At 38.7% G+C, this 20,577-nt stretch overlaps 1 long non-coding RNA gene across 1 annotated transcript; it reads right to left on the bottom strand.

Annotated features, from left to right (window-relative positions):
• Positions 1-230: 230 nt before the first annotated feature.
• LOC111090358 lies at positions 231-18,722 on the bottom strand. The gene is made up of 4 exons (XR_005371683.1): positions 18,531-18,722; positions 17,888-17,979; positions 14,530-14,623; positions 231-578 (listed from the first exon to the last, which is right to left on the bottom strand). It is a non-coding gene; the product is annotated as an uncharacterized LOC111090358 (long non-coding RNA).
• Positions 18,723-20,577: the final 1,855 nt, after the last annotated feature.

The raw sequence follows: 20,577 nt of genomic DNA, 5'->3' as shown, positions 1-20,577 counted from the left end.
GGGATGGAAAACTGTCAACTCAGACATTTGGTCTTCTAATACCTAGTCAAACAGTTTACTGGCAACCCTCCAGGAAAATCTAGTCCTCTCCTTCGAGTGACATAATTTATGCTTAACTCAGCAAACTGAGTTAGTGATACCATGGTGCGAACATTTCATTGTCCACCTGTATTTCCAATTGGTAAAAAGACCTTTTATTCACTTTGTATGTGAAAAAAAAAAATCACTTAGAGTGTATAGAGCTGTAAGTTCTACTGTATAAGTTGGTTTACATAACACTGTATGTCTAGGAGTAAAATCCCTCTGATTAATTAAGATCACATGAAATAAAACGTGTTCCAATACAATTAAACCCCTTAGATTTTTCCTGTTCAGTTTCCAACTTAAGCACATGTGAATTCTTCTACCCCAACTTCTTCCTAATTACTTGTACTTCCGTTCCAGCTCTTTTCTTCCTTAGGAAAGACATCATCTTGTTAATGGGATTAACTCAGATTTCAAGTGAGGCAATTGTACCAGTGACATCATAGAAGGAGCAGGGCATGTATGCGGGGTTTGGTTTGGACTGTTTTGCATGCCTGGAGGAGGAAACATGGAAAGAAATGTTGGTTAAAAAAAAAACAACAACAGAGGCAGACATACCATGATGAGAGGGGCATACTTGACCTTGTTATGCAACTGGGAGCCAAAGAAGTAGAAATAACGTTGCATTAACTTTAAAATTATTTGCTAATACACATTATTTAAATGTACACATTCTGGCCACGAGTGTTGGATATTTTCAGTTGGAGTCTCATAAAACTGTGTAATATTTTAATTATTCATCAGTCCGCATTTCTCCTTTTGTGTATTTTTTGAAAAAAGCAAAGAGAGGAAGTCTTTTTCTCGTGTAATTTATACATAAGCATTTTCACAATGACATGGTTTGTCAGGGAATGCCATAATATAAAAAAATGTTCTATCTAAATAGCATGACATTTTCTGTCTAAGTAACATTAACAACCCCAGACTCTGGTTTTCCTAAGACCTAGCACAGCACAGAAAATTAGTGTAGCATGACGCTTAATGAGTAAAAACCATAATCCATTCTATCTCACTCAGTAATTTGTTTTGTCAGGTGCTATGGTAGGTAAGTGAATATGTTTTTCCTTCACTAGGCCTGCAAAACAAATGATATGACTATTTCTCACCAGATTTGATCTCAAAATGAGATAATGGATGGTTGAATCAAAGCCAGAAAGTCAATCAGGCTAATCTTAATACCAGACCTGAAATAATTAAATCTCTCCATTGTATAGGAGCTCATATTTGGTTGATGAATTGATTTCAATCTTTTTCATACTTTATTTGTATTATGCCTTTGATTATGGCTATCTGGGCAGTAATAAATGGCTTCGTTAAATAAGCAGCTAATTAAATAATTACCTAGATACCAATAAACAGCTGAACATAGAAACCAAAGATGTAAAAAAAAAAAAAAAAAAAAAAGAAACCAAAGATGTTGTACAGAATTTAAATAAAGGTTCAGTTGAGCGTCATTGTTTCCAGTTTCTTGCCAAACATTAATTACCTCTTTTATATAAACAACTGAAATGATAACTCAGCCACTTTAAGATTGGGGAAAAAATGAACAGAAACGTTGAATGATCGACATAATGGCAAAGCTATCAGAGATGACTGGCATTTATTCAGAATCTATCCAGAAACCATATTCTAGTTTCTTACTTTCTGGAATTGCTGATAAATTTTCAATTGCATGCGCTGATGTTCTTTCTAACATATTACTATGTTTCTAAGAACTGGGAAGCGTTGTTAAATTGGTTTCTTCCTACAACTGTCCACCCCCGACCCCAAATCCTTCTCACTGGGAACACCAGAGTGTGTATTTCTGACTGCAGTCTCAGGGCTAAATCCTTTGCTTTGTTTCTGCCTCAAGCAGGATGCACATTTATTCTTTATTTACTCATTTACTTAGTAATTCAATTAATGCACAAATACATGGAAATGGTAGTGGGAAAAGGAGGGGTTACAGATAAATAACTGCACGTCCTCAAAGACCTTCTGGAAGGCCTTGTGGGAAGCCATCCCCAGGGAAAATACAACATATGTGCAATGCTAGCAACAAGTGTTGAAACTCCGATCTTATGTCTAAACTCAGTTCGATGGGGGATGGTTGCAGTTCTCAGAAAAAGTAGCACCCTCAGATGTACTTTGACAGGAGTTAATCCTCAGTCCAGGGAGGTGTGTGGGGGTAGAAATGCTGCAGATGAAAGGAGAAGTCAGATAATGAAAGGATTTTCATGCCTACCTCCTGTGGGTGAATTTTATATGGAAAATTAGTTCAGAGATTGGGAGGCATAGTCTAAAAGATTTTCAATAACAGCATGATCGGGTTTGAATTTTAGAATGAGGCGAAGACCTGTTACATGAATATTGGTTGATTAATTCTAAGATTAAGTGATTGGTGGATTTGCCCACTTACTGATTGCTCTGACCATACCCTCCAAGCTGGCGTTCTGGAGGGCTACACCTGTCTCTCCTTGTCAAGGATGCCACTCTCCAGCACCACCTTATATGTGTCCAGGTCAACTCTAAGGACCTGAAGAACCCTAGTGAGTCTTTGATTTCAACAGCTCTATAATCTATTGATGCTACTAGCTTTTCAGCATTTCTCACCTTGCCAATCTTCTCACTTCTCTCTTTGCCCAGTTTGTTTGGTGATAAAGCCATTCCCTACCCTCTCCTCAGCTGAAATAATTCCATATCTGCTAAAATCCACCTCTCTTTTGTATTTGCATCCAGCTTGTTAGAGAAAAACCTATAGCTCTGCTGGCTAGGTCTCACTTTATGTGGATGATCCTTAGTGCAATTCTACTTCATTTCCTTTCTATTTTGGTGATAAACCAAAAACAATCAGAAGAGAACCTCCATTGTGCCACCCTTGTCCCCCAACCTACTTGTCTCTGCAACCATCTGCTGTCACTGCTACTTTGGTGGACAAGTTATCTCCTCTTGTCTAAGGCCAACCTTCTCCTTGTGCACTGCATTGCATTGCTTTGTTCAAAATCCAAGTGATTGCTCCTGAAATTCCCCCCTACCCTCTCTGCATAATAGGATTTCCCTCTGCATCATTTCCGTGAGCACACAGACATCCTCTACCATCCTCCATATTGAAAGTAATTCTTTGTTGGTCTTGCCTTCAACCCCAGCTATCTCCAAGTCCTGCTCCCTTTTATTGAAATACTACTCCCCAAAGTTGTCTTCATTTGGTTCTCCTTTTTTCTTCCTTCCTTTTGTCTCTAAAATCCACTCCAATTTCTATTTTTAATTGCCCTCCTATGCCCTTAAAATAGGTCCTGTCAGGGACCTCTAGACTGTTAAACCCGTAGGTCAGATTCTACATCCTGATCTGCTCAAACCAGGCCTTTCACTTGGAAGAGTTGTTCACTCCTTTTGTTCAAAGCTTTCATTAGTGGAAGGGTTGAGTGAGGATTGGCTAAGGTATAGAGGGCTGAGGGGGTGAGGGAATAGTTTTGTTTCAATATGTTCATTAGGTAAAAATATCATAGTTATATAATGTTTTATTATTTTCAAAGGTCATCTAGAGATGACAAGATGCATTCCTGACTGATCAAAGTCAAATTTGACTCGTATTTTTATCCCTATTGTGGACAAGGTAAGGTGTCTTTGATTTCATTTAACTCCTTCCAAATTGTATACTTTTATTTTTTAATTGTTTTAATGATTTGCATTTAGAACCTTATAATGTATTACAATTATGCTTTCTACAATCAATATTCACTTGTATTTACCATGTGATTATCCTTCACATTGTTCCATATTCCTTCTCACATTTCCTTGTTTGCAACTGTTGACTTTTTTTCTTCTAATCAAGTCTCTTCAGTATTTCTTTAGCACACCTCTGCTGGTGGTGAATTGTTTTTATTTATCTGGACATTTCTTTCTTTCATGCTCATTCTTGAAGGACCTCTTTACCAACAAAATTACAGGTTGGCATAGTACTTTATTTAGTTTTAGTACTACCTTTTCCTCTGGCTTCCATTGTGTCTTCCAGGAGGCCCAGCTTTTCCTTCAACTTTGGCTCCTTTGAAGAAAATTTTCATTCTATTCTCTCACTGCTTTTAATGTTTTATCTTTGGTTTTGGAAAATGTTAGTATGATATTCTCATGTGTACATTTAAAAATATTTATCCTACCTGTGTATCCTGCTTCAATTTTTTTAAATTTCCAGTTAGTTAATATATGGAATAATATTCGTTTCAGGTGTACAATGTAATGATTCAACACTTCCGTACTACACCTGGTGCTCATCACAAGTGCCCTCCTTCATCCTTGTCACCTATTTCACCTGCCCCCCCCTTCCACCTCCCCTCTGGTAACCATCAGTTTGTTCTCTATAACAGTCCATTTTTGGTTTGCCTCTCTATTTTTACTTCTTTTCCCTTTTGCTTATTTGTTTTGTTTCTTAAACTCCCCATGTAAGTGAAATCATATGGTGTTTGTCCTTCTGTGACTGACTTGTTTCACTTAGCTATAATACTCCTGCTTAAGATTCTCTCTCTTCCTCTCCCTCTATGCCCCCACCCCCCACCCCACTCATGCTCTCTCTCAAAAAAAAAAAAAAAGAAAGAAAGAAAAAAGAAAAGAAAGGAAAAAGGAAAGAAAAAAATGGAAAAGGAAATGTGCAGAAGACATGAATAGGCATCTCTCTAAAGAAGATGTCCAGTTGGCCAACAGACACATGAAAGGATGGTTCACATCACTGATCATCCGGGAAATGGGAATCAAAACTACAATGAGACATCACCTCATACCTGTCAGAATTCAAGTTATTTTTATAGTTTTCGAATTCTTACCCTTTTTATTTTCAATTTTTCTTCTGCCCTATTTTGTCTCTGTGAGACCTGCACTCTGTACTCCCTGTGTCTGTCATCTCCTCTTCCATATCTCAACTCCATGTGTCTGTCCTCTGGTTACCTTCTTCTGACCAGTCGCTCAGTTCACTAATGCTGGCTCAGACTGATCTGCTATTAAACCCACCTGTTATTGTCTTAATTTTGCTGTTATTAGTCTTTTTTCAACTCTGCTTTATCTTTCTTTATATTTTCTACTCATCTGTCCTGTTTCTCTATCCTGTCTTTTATTTACTGGAATGCAAGAAGCATTATTTTCAATTCATTGCCATGGACTCTAAATGGATTTGTTTCCACTGTCATGTAACTCTGCTGTTTAGAAACTATTGTCTTCTCATGTGCCAGGATATTTTTTTATTGTGTGCCAAATATGGTATTACGAATTATAGCAATTGGGGATCCCTGGGTGGCTCAGTGGTTTAGCGCCTGCCTTTGGCCCAGGGCATGACCCTGGAGTCCCAAGATAGAGTCCTGAATCGGGCTCCCTGCATGGAGCCTGCTTCTCCCTCTGCCTGTGTCTCTGCCTCTGTCTGTCTCTCTATCATGAATAAAAAAATAAATAATATTAAAAAAATTATAGCAATAAATTGAGAGAAGCCCTAGAAATTAAGAAGATTCCCTGCGGAGGTTCATCGTAACTCAGCATACAGTTCATTGGTTCACCGAGCTGCACACAGGTTCACCTGTACCTGGCTTCCACGTGGAGAACCTTGGTTTGTATCTTATGAGGCCTGTAAAGCTTCTGAGAGTTTTCAGCTTCCTGACCCCTCAGCCACCTTCTCCAGAACCAGCCCATACCCACTGTAAAAGAGGTCACAGATTCTGGGCTCATCATTTGGTGTTTTTTCTCTTCCCAGATCATAACTTAGAATTAACCAAAAAAAAAAAAAAAAAATCAAACATTCAGAATTAAAAGGGAAAGTGTCTCTGCAGATTAAACAATTTCTACTTTCTTTTTATCTCTTTAATGTGTTTAAGAAGATAGTTTTTATCTTTGGTCTAGCTTTGGCCTAGTTTCTCTCAAAGGTAGGGTTGGCCTCATATACACACTTAGCCTTACATTACTGGAGCTGGAGGTCCTTATGCCTTGGGTTACTTTCTTCTGTTGGATTCCTGAGCAACACTTTTCCCTTTTAAAGCCTCTTCCTGGGATGCCTGGCGGGCTCAGTTGGTTGAGTGTCTCCACCTTCAGCTCAGCTCATGATCTCAAGGTCCTGGAATTGAGCCCAACATAGGGCTCTGCATTCAGCAAGGAATCTGCTTCTCCCCCTCCCTCTGTGATCACTCTCGCTCTCTCAAATAAATAAATAAAATCTTAAAAAATATATAAATCCTTTCCCCTTCCTCACAACTCTCTCTCCTTCCCCTCTGCTGCTTTTCCTTATCTTGCCAGCCGGCAAACTGAGCTCATCCCTTGGCCCTCTCCTTTTCTATCCATAACACCCCTTAGATATATTTGTATTCAACCTCCCAGCTTCCAAGGGCTTCTCTATCTGCTATCAACTTCCAACTGTGTATATCCAGCTTGGTTTTCTTTCCCGACCTTCTGGTTTATGAACTGAGTCAACTATTCAGCATACTTACGTGGATGTCTAACAAACATTTCATACTGAAGACTCCTCAAAACAGGTTCTAATTCTCCACCCCAAACTCGTCCCTTCTGCCCTCTTTCCCATCCGAGCAACAGGCAACAACTTTAGTTGACACAGTTAAAGAAGCTGCTGTCATCTTTGACTTCTCCTTTTCTCTCAGATTCCACGTCCAAGACATCAGTGATTTTACTGGTATTCTCTTCAAACTATACTCCAAATATTCAGGCCATTTCTTCAAACATCTTTTATAATACTCTGGATTGTTGTAACAAGCCCTTAACTATTTTCCTTGTTTTCACATTACACCACCCCTACTCCCCTAATTGGTTCCAAACTCAGCAGCAAGAATGATCTTTAAACAGTCGATAATATAACTGGTAACTTCTTTTTAGTACTTACAGGCACTATCCTAAATACTTTACATATATTAACTTTTAAAACTTCATACAACCCTATCCAGTACTATCATCAAATCTCCTCACATAACAGATAAGGGAATTCAAGTGCAGAGATTAAGTAACTTCCCAAGGTTGTGAACTGAAAGTAGAAGAACTGGGATTTGAACTTGACAATTACCTTTCCATCTCAGAGTACATCAACATCCACCCCGTCTCTGTGGTCTAGTTTATCTGCCCCTGGCCCCTCTCCAGCCACATCTCCTACTACTCACTTCTCGGCTCACTCTATTCTGGACATCACAGTCTCCTTACTAGTTCTTAAACTAGTTCTTAAATGAGCACATTCCCATCCCAGAGCCTGTGCATACTTGCTTTTCCTATGCCTGGAATACTCTTCTCTCACATATCCAGGTGGATTGCATAGAATCACAGTCCCTTCCTGTTTCCCAATCTCCTTTTATAGATTATACTTCTCTTCACCTGACTTATTTTATATGTCCTCACTAATGCAGAGACAGCCTGGTTGCTCATTACTGTATCTCCTGAACCTACAACAGTATCTAGTACAAAGAAGCCATTCAAATATTTGTTGATTGCATGAGTGAAGGGATAACTAATTAGCCACTTAATGATGGCTGCTTATACAGCACAGAGCAGAAGATGTAGCACCTCTTTGCTGACAAGTTTCTGTGATAGAGTAAGTGGGAGTGGGGCCAGGTCAGAAGAAGCAGTGTAATGAAGTAAAGCCTAACTCTCTGGCTTTGTCATCAGTGAGCTATGTCATCTTGGTTAATTGAATTCATTACCTTGGATCTCCATTTCCTTACCTTTAAAATGATGTATTGAAAGAAATGTTCACTTAGGAGCAAGATACTTTATAAAATAGGTCAAAATTTTTATGATTATGGATACCATCGGCAGAAAAATTAATTTAGTATATAGCATTAAGTTTTCAACCAGGGGTAATTTTGTACTCGGCATGCCACCCTCCCAGGGGAACTTTAGCAATATCTGTAGTCACTTTTGGTCATCACATCTAGGGGGTGAGCTAGGCATTTAGTGGATCGAGGCCATGGATACTGATAAACATTCTACAATGCATGGGATAATCATCACTACCCCTAACAAAGGATTATCTAGCTCAAAATGTCAAAAATGATACATTAGAAAACCCTAGTGTAGAGTAAATAGAGCTAGTTAGGTGTTGGGGTGAAGCCAAGGAAGAAGAGCACAGCTAAAACAGACAACTGGAAGGCGGGGCCCACTGACATAAAGTAGAAATATGTCCTGTTCACAGAGTGGAACAAAGATAACTATCTTCAGGAACACTGATAACAGGAGTATCAACACAGCAGGGGGTGGAGGGCTGGCATCATGTGTGAACTTGGACGACAATGACCACAGATGGATGGGAGCTTATCTGACTGTGCCTAAGCTGGTGTCCCCAGGGCATTTAGTGATTACGCACATCCCGGCCCATTTGTTTCTAATTGCAGTAAAGACCATGCTCTGTTATATCACTAAGGTGAATATCATCAAGTTTTAGAGGAAATAAATGCACAAGATGCTCCATCAAAGTAATCTCTACTTTTTGGCACCTAAGTCTATCAAGCATTGATGAAGCAAGCAGGAAAACTAATGAAAATAATACAAGGAAATCTTTTCATCAACACCCATCCCTTAATGCTTAGCTATCAGGTCATTGTTTTTGCTTCCCTAGGTGGAATATGCATCTGCAGCCAACATCGGAAGCTCTGATTTCAAACAAGGCTAAGTAGTAACTTTTACATGACCTGAGCCAGTCAAGTGGTGCCAACCCTGTCTCAATTAAAATGTAATGATTTTTAAGTGTGTTTATATTATAGCTTCTTTCTCAAGACAAGCACACACACACACTTAGAGACACCGGAACAGGAGCCTTCAGTGTTTGTGACAGCCATCTACTTTATTTTTCCCAAAGAAACATGCTCAGAACATTTGTATTGGTTTAAATATACTTGCTTTATTGGCAAGGTTAGAAATGGAATTAACTTGATGTTTTGTGATGGCTCCCCCTTTCTCTTGGGTAAAAATGACCATTTTATAGCATTATAACAATCTTATTTTATCTATAAAAAGATAAAGATTGACTAAAGATGAGATTGACTTTTTACTCTTTCCTCTAAAATATTTTGGTGAAGAAGTTTTAGACCCCAAGATAAAGGATGAACTTCAGGGACATAGGTCCCATCAGGGTGTATTTACTGAGGTAAGCAGAGTTGCGTGATAGGCGTGTTAAGGCGGGATGGGGGACAGGGCAGGGACAGGAAATCCTCTTCATCAAACATACATTGCTTTCCTCATCATTAACGTAACAGTTGCACAAGTTGTCCTGGCTCCAGCACTTAAAGGACCAGAAACTGAACCCACCCTTCCATTAGGTTCAAAGTGAAATGATCATCAAGGAAACTTGTAATGTCCTGTCTGGGGAATGTGGCCAGATAATTGGGATTTAAAAGATGGCCGTGACTAGGTTAAACTACTTCTGCAAGGTGCAAAGGAAACATCAATGACCCAAATGCTGGAAGAACATAAAGCTTAGCGGGATTGTTTATACTACTAGAATAGACTCCTTCTTTTCTAATTCCTCAGTGGCATTTCCATCTTGCTTCCTTGGGTAAAAAAGCAAGAGTAGGCCAGGATTACCTCATAATATGCATTTTACTGGTGCTTTGGCCCTTGGGAGAAGTTCAATAAATATATATTTCTTAAAAATCACCAGTTAAGCACCTATTTTATGCCAGGCACTGGGTAAGAGATATAAAAATACAAACAAAATAAGGGCACAGTTTCTGAACTTTAGGAATTTAGGATGGAGTTGGAGGTGATATGTCTAGTAACTACTGTTTACAATGCATTGGCAACTTATGCCTATGGCCAAGCCTGGCTCACTGGCTATTTTTGTAAATAAAGTTTTATTGGAAAACAGCCATGTCCATACACTTATATATTACTTATGGTTGCTTTCACAATACAACAGCAGAATCAAATAGTTGTAATCAGGACCACATGGCTATTGAAGGCTAAAATATTTACTCTCTGTTCCTTTATATAAAAAAGTTATAATACCTAATTATCAGGAGTACCAGGGAAAGAGAGAAAAATCCATCCCAGAATTAAAGAAAATTTCAAATGGAAAGAACTCAAGGTATAAAAAAAAATTTGAATACTTTCAAGAATTACCCCTAAATACATCCTTATGAAGTAGGTAGGTAATATGATTATCAAAATATCACAGATGGGAAACTAATCCATGGAGATGCTAAATAACCTTCCTAAGCACTTTATATGTAGACACTTAATCCTCAAAACAATCCTTTGAAGTTTGTATTATGATTATCCCAAGTTAGCAGATGGTAAACTAGGGCAGAGAAAATTTTAAAAACTTACCCAAGGCCATACAGATAATAAGCATCACAAATAAGTCTTTAACCAAGATGCTCTAACTCTGAAGGGATTTACATAATTATTATGCCATAGCTGCCATATAGATGATGAAATGAAGATTCACAACCAAATACCAGTTGGATTTTTATATCTCATGGTAACACAGAAAAAAATAAGTAGTCATGAGATAGTATCTTCAAATTTCAGACTAAACAATATTAAGTTAGACTACCAAATTGATTTTATTTAGCCAGATCATAACTCAATAATGAATTTAGGACTTTTACTTCCAATCATGGTGGAGTAACTGGTACAGAATTTGCCCTGTCACCACAAACAACTAGAAAAATAGGAAAAAAAAAAGAAAAAAAAAACCCAAACCCCATTTTTAAATATTGGGCAATGGACTGTATAAGACTGTGATCCCTGAGAAAAGAGGAACATATGAGATAAGCCCTACAGTTGTGTCTTCTTTCTATTGAAAAGCACTTATACTGCTGGTAAAACAAAACTCAACACTCTTTAAAGGAAGACAAAAATATTCTGAGCATCAATATAATTTTATTAACAATATCTACCATTCAATAAAAAATTTTTAGATATGCAAAGTAGAAGGAAAACATAAACCATAACCAGAAGAAAAACCAATCAATAGAAACAGGTCCAGAGGTAACACAGGTAAAGGGAGCCCAAGTCATAAAGTTGTTATTATACACATGCTCCAGGATTTATAGAACAACATGATACAAATAATTAAAGAAATGAAAGATATATTTAAAAAAAATAAGTGGAATTTCTAGAGAATAAAAATATGGTGTCTGGCCTGAAAAATTAAATAGACTCATTAGATAATTAGACTCTGTAGGGGAAAAATACCAGTGAAACCAAAGACATGAAAAGAAAAAACTTCCAAAATAAACTACAGAGAGAAAAAGAGTAAAAAATTTTAACTGACCCCAATACCTGTGTCAAATATAAAGGTGTCAAGATCCAGAAAAGGAGAATTGAAAAAACAATTGAAGAAATAATGACCAGAAGTTTCCACATGCAAGAAGCTGAATAATCCCCAATATGATAAATAACATCAAGGCATACCATAATCAAATCATTGAAAGCTAGGGAGAAAAAAAGCTTTGACAGAAGCCAGAAAGAAAGGCAGACATGTTACCTATAGGGAAGCAAAGTTAAAAATGGCCAGAGACTTTTAAGAGCAACAGTGGAAGTCAGAATCCAATTAATCATTTGAAGTGCTGAAAGAAAAAAGAGTCAGTGTAGAATTCAATATCTGATGAAAATGTCTTTTAGAAATTGAAGAGGAAAAAAAAGAAATTAAGGAGAAAGAAATAAATTATTTTTAGATCAAAAAAAAAAAGCTGAGAGAATGTGTTGTTCTTAAATGTGTAGCACAATATGTGGATAGATATTTAAATGTCTTTAAAAGATAATTGTTTAAATAAAACAAAGTATGTTGAGTTTTATAATGGAGGTAGAAACAAAAGCATGACAACTCTAGCACAAAGGATGGGATATGGACATTGGATGTACATAGTTTTTTTGATTATACATAAAATCATGTCATATTATTTGAATGAAGACAGTTATAAGTTAAAGATGCCTAGTAAACTCTGGAGTTACCATAAAAAAACTTAGAATTGCCAATAATTCAGCAGTGGCTAAAAACGTAACATCCAAAAACATTCCAAAAAAGTGAGGGAGAGGGCAGGTGAATAAAGAAACAAAAAGCATGACAAACAGAATATGAGTAAGTAGTAAGATGGTAGACTTAAGTCTTAACGTAAGACTTTAAATTAAGACTTAATTTAGACTTAAGTCTTAACTTAAAACTTAAGTTCACTGAAAATGAATTAGATGGTCTAAATAGGGCCTTTACAAAGCTGATTTGGGGTTGCCTTAGGCTGTCACCTCCCAGAATATCCAGGAATCACCTCCATTTTGTTTTCCTAACTTCCCTTATGTTCCTGAGATGGCTTAGACTGGATTGAACTTGTTTAGAGGAGACAGAGCTGCAGGAGAAGGACAACAACAAGCAGCAGGGCATTGGAAACAGACAACATAGAAAGCCAGGCATAGAAATAGACAGTAGCCTTGCACCTATTGGAAAGCCCATGGTGAGGGAGGCGGGGGGCGGGGTCCACTGGCTCTCACCTGCACACAGCACCACAGAGGCAGGTGGGGAAAGCATGGCTAGGACAAAGGGAATGGCAAGGAAGATCTGGAGGTGTTGCCTCTATGCAGGACGGATGCAATAAATAGCTAACTAGTTTCTTGATGGTGGAGAAGAAATGAAATGGACATGAAAGGCCAAAACCAGACCAGGACCAGAGAATGATCTAGGGCAGAGATCAGCAAACTAGGTTCAGTGGGCAAAATCCAGCCCCTAAAATCTAAAATATTTCCTTTCTGACCCTTTACAGAAAATGTTGCAGCTCTCTGGTCTTGGGCAGTCAGGTGGAAGTTGCTTCAAGGAGACCGTTGGCCAGCTCCACGCTTCTCTCCAGCCCTTGCAGAACTGCTGGTGGCCCAATATCTGAAATCGCACACTTTACCCTTCCTGAGCTATTGCAAGGTCCTGACCTCCTTGACAACTCTCAGCAGACCATCAGCCTGCCCTTAAATCCCTCGGACTTGGTCAACCTTTTAGGATGGTAATTTGTCTCTTGTTTGCCAGGTCCGGTCCCTCTCTATTCCTCTTTAATGAAGACATGGGTACTAATGGAAATAAAATACAAAAGTGTCAGACCAGGAGGAAAAAACCCTGTTTTTTGTTCAAAGAAACCTACTTAGTTATGAAGAAATAGAGGGTTTTAATAATAAAAAAAAAAAGAGGTAGAAAAAGATATAGCAGGAAAATATTATTCACGAAGAAGCAGGGTAGGGAGTGGCTGTATGAGTAAGAGACAAAGTAGACTTCAGGACAAACGATATTACTGGATATAAAGAGGGATATTTTATGATGACCAAGGGGTGAATTTATTAAGAAGGAGTAACAAACCTAAACTGGTATGCACCTAAAAACACCTTCAAAACATATAAACCAAATAAAATAGAAAATCAAAAATCCTAACTAGAAATTTCAACAATCCTCTTTCAGCAAATCACAGAACAACAACCACCACCAAAAATCAATAACAATATAGAACACTTAATATAATCAACCACTTGACATAAATATTTCTAGAACAACTCATTCAATAGCAGAACACATTCTTTTCAAGCGCGCATGGTAAATTCCCCATAGATCAAGTCTCCGTAAAGTTAAAACATTTAAATATTACAGAATGTGTTCTCTGAGCACAGTGATATTAATTAGAAATAAATATCAGCAAGATATGAGTAAACCCTTCAACTACTTGGAAATTAGGTGACACATTTTTAAATAGTGAATGGCTTGAAGAAGTAATCACAAGGCAAATCAGAAAATATTTTGAGGTGAATGAAAGACACAGTGTGACAATATTTGGAGGCTATAGGTTAAATAATGTTTTAGAGGAAATTTAGAGGTTTGGTTTTTTTTTTTTTAAAGATTCAGTTATTTATTTTATATAGAGAGGGAGTGAGTCAGTGGGTAAGGATAGGGACAGTGAGAGGAGGAGAGGGAGAGAATCCAAGCAGACTCCCCCATGAGCTCATGGAGCACAATGTGGGGCTCCATCTCACAATCTGAGATCATGACCTGAGCCTAAATCAAGAGTCAGATGCTCACCCAGCTGAGCCACCCAGATGTCCCATGAAATTTAGAGTCATAAGTGCGTATATTTGAAAAGAAGACAATTCTAAAATCGGTAATGGAAACTTTCACCTTAAAAAGTAAGATAAAGGAGATAAAGTGAAAAGAAAACAATGAGCAGAAATTAGGAAATAGAAAACAGATGAAAAATCAAGAAACTTAGAGCCAAAAAGTGGTTCTTTGAAAATATCTGTAAAATTAAAGAAACCTTTAGCAAGACCAATTAAGGAGAAAAAAAATAAAAAGAATACGACAGCACAAATCACAAATACCGGGAATTCTGCATCTTGAGTAACAGACGTTCCTTACGAGCCACCCTCTGAGATGGCCCCAACCTTCCCACCTCCTGGTGTTCCTACTTTCTGAGAACTTCTATTTTACATGAATAGAGCTAACAGGCACAACCAATCAAAAGATATTGGGGAACTTACCAAGTGTGACTCCCCAGGTCAAGTCTTGGAGACATTGTGTCGCCCACCTTCTTTGGCATTGGCTCACTCACTCTGGGAGCCGCCGGCCGTCATGCTGTGAACACAAATCAGAAGCCTAGTGGCAAGGTTCACATGACAAGGAACTCCTGCCAACAGCCAATCCTAATCTGTCGGACTCCTGTGTGAGCCGCCCTGAATCCTGCGTTCCCAGTCAACCCTTCCAATGGCTGGAGCCTCAGCTGGACTCCGACTGCATGCAACTTCATGAGAGACTCCAAGCCAGAACCACCCAGCTGACGTACTTCAGAATTTCTGACCCAGAATTCAGGAACTTGTGCAAGATGTTAAATATTTGTTTTAAACTTCTAAGTGTTTGTCTCTGCAGCAGTAGACAATACCAACTCTAGGGAAGGATAACAAGGGATCAGTATAAACAACCTTATGTCAATAAATTTGATAATTTCGAAGAAATGGACAGATTCTTTGAAAGACAAGAGTCACCAAAATTGGGGCAGGAAGAAATGGGAAATCAGAAGAGCCTCATCCTATCAAAGAAGTTGAGTTCATTAATAAAGACATTTCTACTATGAAACTTCACACCACGATGGCTTCACGGGGTGGATTCTATCAAACATGTTAGGAGGAAATAGTACTGACCCTACACAAACTCTTAGAGAAAACTTAGGGAAAGGAAACATTTACCAATTCACGAAGCCAGTGTACTTTTTTTTTTTTGCCAGTGTACTTTTGATATCAAAACCTGATTAAAACACTGTAAGAAAAAGACCAGTGTTCTTCATGAACAAAGATGCAAACATCCTTAACAAAAAAATAAAATAAAATAAATTGAATCCTAGTTTGATATGATTATATAATATGGTGAGATTTTTAAAAAAGTCTTGTCTGAATATGTACATCATCCAAACCCAAATAAAAGAAAATTTAAGCTTATAGGCTTGGAAAATGTGATTTCAAATTAGAACAGATATCTGACATTGAGAAATTTTCTCCATAGAGAATGGTAATACCGTCTCACCGGTGAGATTAATTTGACTAGTGACGTTGTATCAGAACAGCAGGTTGACGTCCAACCAGTTCGTCAGCATTTTCTACCACACTTTGGATCAACTCCAATCTGCTACTGTTAAGGGATTTGGCTTTGGAAAGCCTCTGAATTTAAATAATGTGTTATTATACTATGATATATTACATCTATACTCATATTGCTATAGTTTCAATCAAAGTATATAATACCTGGGATCCTGGGCCACTCATCAGGGAAGCATCTGCCTTCAGCTCAGGTCATGATCCTGGGGTCCTGAGATCAAGCCCCATGTCAGGCTCCCTGCTCAGAGGAGAGTCTGCTTCTCCCTCTCCCTCTGCTCCTACCGACTGCTTGTGCGTGCTCTCTCAAATAAATTTTTTAAAATTAAAAAAAAAAAAAAAAAAACTCCCTAAGGAAACTTTTGAGGACACAAACTCCAAAAGTAAATTCAATTGAAATGAAATAAAAGTAAGCAAAATTGAATTTTAATAGTAAGGAGATTTGGCTTTCTGCAAGATTTAATTTGTGTGAGTTGATCATTAAATTAATCCAAAGGGTACATTACCGAGCTAGGAGCTGGGATGTCTTACCTCTGGGTTCTCATCATGATGGAAGTGAAAAGTCTTCTTTTATTAGCATTAGAGTGATAACAGGGGGCTGCCCTCCATGTCCCGAGAGAAATAGTTACACTCATCTAATATTCATGCCTATTATAGCTTAAAATGCAATGTTCCAACAAAATATTTTCTTAAATGTGTGGGGAGTTCAGATAATCTAATTTTTTTTTTTTTACTTAATTTTCTCCGTTTTTCAAGGTGTGGTATGTTAATATTCACTTTAATAGTTGCTTAACCATTGGCTTTGGTTTTCGATAAAAGCATGTTGTTTTAATCCCTCTTACTCTACACAGTCACAAGTGCACCGGTTGACCTTGCACAGGCAAGGGGTAAAATGTGCCATGTAGTCCATCCCGCCACCCCGCAGCCTCTCCCTGACCTGGGGCCCCCAGTCCTTCCAAGTAGATTTGCCTTAAGGCAACATCTTCCAAAGGCTAGATGAAAACCAAATGCAGAACTTGATAGAACTTGAGAGATAGAACATGTTTAGTAATAATCCTCTACAGTTCCCTGAAACCAGAGTCATAATGCTCTCAGAGGAGGGAAGAAGAAAATGATTGCCCCTCCCCTCTGCTCTCCCAGCATCTCATGGTGCGTGCATGTGCACAGGCGTGTAGGGATGTCTAGGGGACAGCAAGAGATGATGAAAGTCAGAGTTTCTGTGCTCATGAGTTTCCTGCCACCCGAGATTGTGTCCAATACACTCCTGCCATTCTTTTTCTGGAACCCTGTGAAACTCACTGTTTCCAGGAAGTATTCCTGGATTTAATATTTCTGACTCTGTTTTGTTTTCAGCAGTGCTTATGGACTTTTTTGTGATTTGAGTGTATTTCTGGGAACTGGCTTCAATCTAAATCTTACCTCTCAACTAGATTAAGAATTCCCCGTGAGCATGAATCATTACCTTTTTAATTAAATTCCCAGAGAGCATCAGCCATGAATTCTATATTTAAGAATAAAATGCTATGTGTAGCACCTAGATCAATCACCAGCAAAGTCTTTTATGCCATTAACATATTTTTCTCCTTCCCTCCTTAAAACACCATGTGTTTTCCGTTATCTTCCTTCTTTATTCTTTATTTGCATATATGTTCTTTATATCTCTATTCTTCAGAAGGGAATATCTGGGGAATATTTTTGGAAGATTCTAAATTGTTGAGAGACAGAGAGAGAGAGAGAGAGAAAGCATGAGCAGGGGGAGGGACAGAGGGAGAAGCAGGCTCCCCTGCTGAGCAGGGAGCCCAACATGGGGCTCGATCCCAGGATCCAGGGTCATGACCTGAGCCGAAGGCAGATACTTAACCGACTGAGCCACCCGAGTGACCCAAATATTTGAGGAATTCTGGCCAGCATCCTGCTTCTTTTTCCCCAGGGTCTGTTCAAGTTTGAAGCATGAGATGACACTCACACCTTCCCAGCTGTCTTCCAGAATACAAGACAGAGGGAAAGGAGGGTTGGAGAGCAAGATTACCCTAGGCTTAGTACGGGTGGCAAGAAGGCCGTGAGGTACACAAAGTTAAAGCTGTTCTGTAGCAAGAAGAGGAGCTGCTGATGGAGGACGTCAGAAAGAAACAGCACTTTCCACTGGGGGCTGGGGGCCAGTCACACAGGGCCCTCCAGCAGAGTGAGTGTGAGTGCATTTCCCCCCATGCATCTGGAGAGAACTGGTTTAGCATCAGCCACAAGCCTGTATTACCATAGAAGATCCGTGTTCCCACTCTGCCATGCTGAAAGCTGGTGAGCCACACAGTTTATGGTGAGTCCACCAACTTCCCTTCCTCGATGACCCTAAGCATAATGATAATTTAGAATTTAAAATAGTTAAAATTTATGGAGTGCTTAATCTGTTCCAAGAGCAAATGCTTTACACAGCAGCTCATTTAACTGTCCCAACAACCATGTAAGATTGGGCGCTGCCATTAATTTTCTTTCTTTCTTTTTTTTTTAAAGAAGATAGGTTGACTAATTGATTAGAGAGAGAGAGAGAGAGAGAGAGAGAAAATGAGCAGGAGGGGCAGAGGGAGAGGGAGAGACAAGTGCAGAGCCCAATGCCGGGCTCGATCTCACAACCCTGAGATCATGACCTGATCCAAAGTCAGATGTTTGACCCACTGCACCACCCAGGTACCCAAACCATTATTTCCCTTTTACAGATGAGGAAACTGAGGTTTGAAGATGTTAAGTAACTTTGCAAAGGCCACTCAAATTGTGATTGGCATCACTCCCTCATGACTTCAGGCACTGATCTTCCAAAGCCCACACTCTTACTGACTCTTTCAGTTACAGGTGTGCAGAAATTGTGGGGCAGATCAGCTCACCCATAAACCGAATAGAATTACCTCGCTTGTCTTTTTCATAGATCTTCAGCTTGCATAGTCTGTTGTTACTTAACAAGAGCATGTCGTCTTGGATGACATTTGACATTAAAGCAAGTAGGAAAGTCTAGTGGAGAGAACATGTTCCAGGGCTTTCCACCGTGTTGAAAAGTAAATTATTAGATATAGTTCAATGCTTAAACATCTCAGTTCCTTTACTTCATCTGAGGCCTCAAATTAAATCCTAAGTTTCATTCTTTGCAAACACCAAACATGGAACCATCAGCAACACTTAGGTTCATGTTCTTTTATTCAAAATGCTATTTTATGTGGTAGTGAGTAAAAACGAGTTAAGGTGATGAAATGAACCTACTAAAAGTCTGTCCCAAAAATCACCAGGACTTTCCCTAAACACATTCCCCTAGTCTAGTTTTGATTACATCAGAGAAACCATAGTTTGCATTCCCAGTTATTGCTCGGAAGTGGATTTTAAAGGATCACAGTACAATGCAATTTTGTAAGCATTTCTTTTGTCATAATTATTATTTAATGCTTATTAGATGTGTGGACCGTTCAGCCTGCTATGTATAACGAAGGATTTACTTCATCGTTCATTTAATTTATTATTAAATTCATAGGATTTATTTTCCCATATGGTAGATCACGCAAGTCTTAGTTGCTTTTCTGTACTCGGTTTACTTTTTGTGTTTTACTCACATGGGATCGGCTCTCTGAAGCTTGATGGAAAATCTCGGCCTTGAACTCTGAGATGGTTCCATTAGGTTCGTGTGGACTATCTGATGGCTAAACTGCAAATCACATGGATTATATGTGTAGGTTGGTTAGAACTGGTGGAAAATTAACCAAGAAATGATGTATGCACTGGCATTGCAGTATTATTTGTAAGAGCAAAGTACAAGAAACACCCCAAATATCCATCATTACAAGACTGGCTAAATAAAGGATAACACATTCACGCAGTGATATGCGTCCTGCTGTAAAATGGGACAAGACATATCTTTATATACTGTTATGTGTAACCCCAGGATGTATTATTAAATGAAAGAAGCAGGGTTCAGAAGAGTGTTTATGCTATAATCAGTCTGTGTGTATGTGTGCATGTGTGCACAGGTGTGTGTGTTCGCTTGCTTTTACTTGCAGAAAGAAACGATGGGAAGTTAATCCAAAAACTAATGAAGAGGGAGGATGTAGGGAGGAGGAGCAGTGGTGGGAGCTAACATTCTCTGAACATTTTTATGTTACTTTGACTTTGGAACTACACAATGTCGTACAAAGTCATAAACCCCCAAAGTAAGCAAACCAACATATCTCCCACACCAAGGAAAATCTAAAACTAATTAAAAAATGTTGGTTGGTTGGTTGGGAAAAAAATATTTTTTTTTATGGTTGGAAAAAAATCGTAATAATGATGTGGCAATAACGTGCTAAACAATGCAGGCTGTTAGATAGATGAGTCAATGTATTGTTATTGAGAAGAATTATCAAGAGGAAAAGGTAGCCTTTTCCCTGTATGTCCTCGGGTTCTCAATCACTGAGGTTGTGATATTTGCCACGAACAAGATCTAAAGATACAAAATGCCTCTTGTGCTCTGCGAAGAGAAAGAAAGTAAATAGCATGTGAAGATTGGACAAAAATACTTACAGGATGATCAAAGTGGAGAAGGGAGGGATCCCTGTTCTTGTTTGCCCTCATTCTACTGACGTCTCAAGTTCCTTGCTGGGCTGGGTTATAAAACATGCCGTGTCATCTGAGTTCACGGGTTTGTAACAAGGATGACCCCAGAGGGCTTCCCCTTTGTCCAGGGGCCCCTGGCTGTCACACACCAGCAGGTGGAGGTCCTTGTTCACATCCAGACATGGTGATAGTACTCTTTGACTTACTGAGCTTCTTAGGATTTGGAGGGTCATTCCTGGCTGCCCAGAATTTTCTTCCATGCTTTGCCTGCCTTGTAGAAATAACATCAGCGTGAATATTTTCAAATGGTTTTGTCATTTTACACGTTGCAGATTGTTCAGGTGAGTGCAATATAAGGAATGGAAAATACTGGAA

This window comes from Canis lupus, chromosome 16 (assembly GCF_011100685.1).
Source record: "Canis lupus familiaris isolate Mischka breed German Shepherd chromosome 16, alternate assembly UU_Cfam_GSD_1.0, whole genome shotgun sequence".
NCBI lineage: Eukaryota > Metazoa > Chordata > Mammalia > Carnivora > Canidae > Canis > Canis lupus.
Note: the sequence above shows the minus strand (reverse complement) of the source record. Positions and strands in the feature narration are given on the sequence as shown.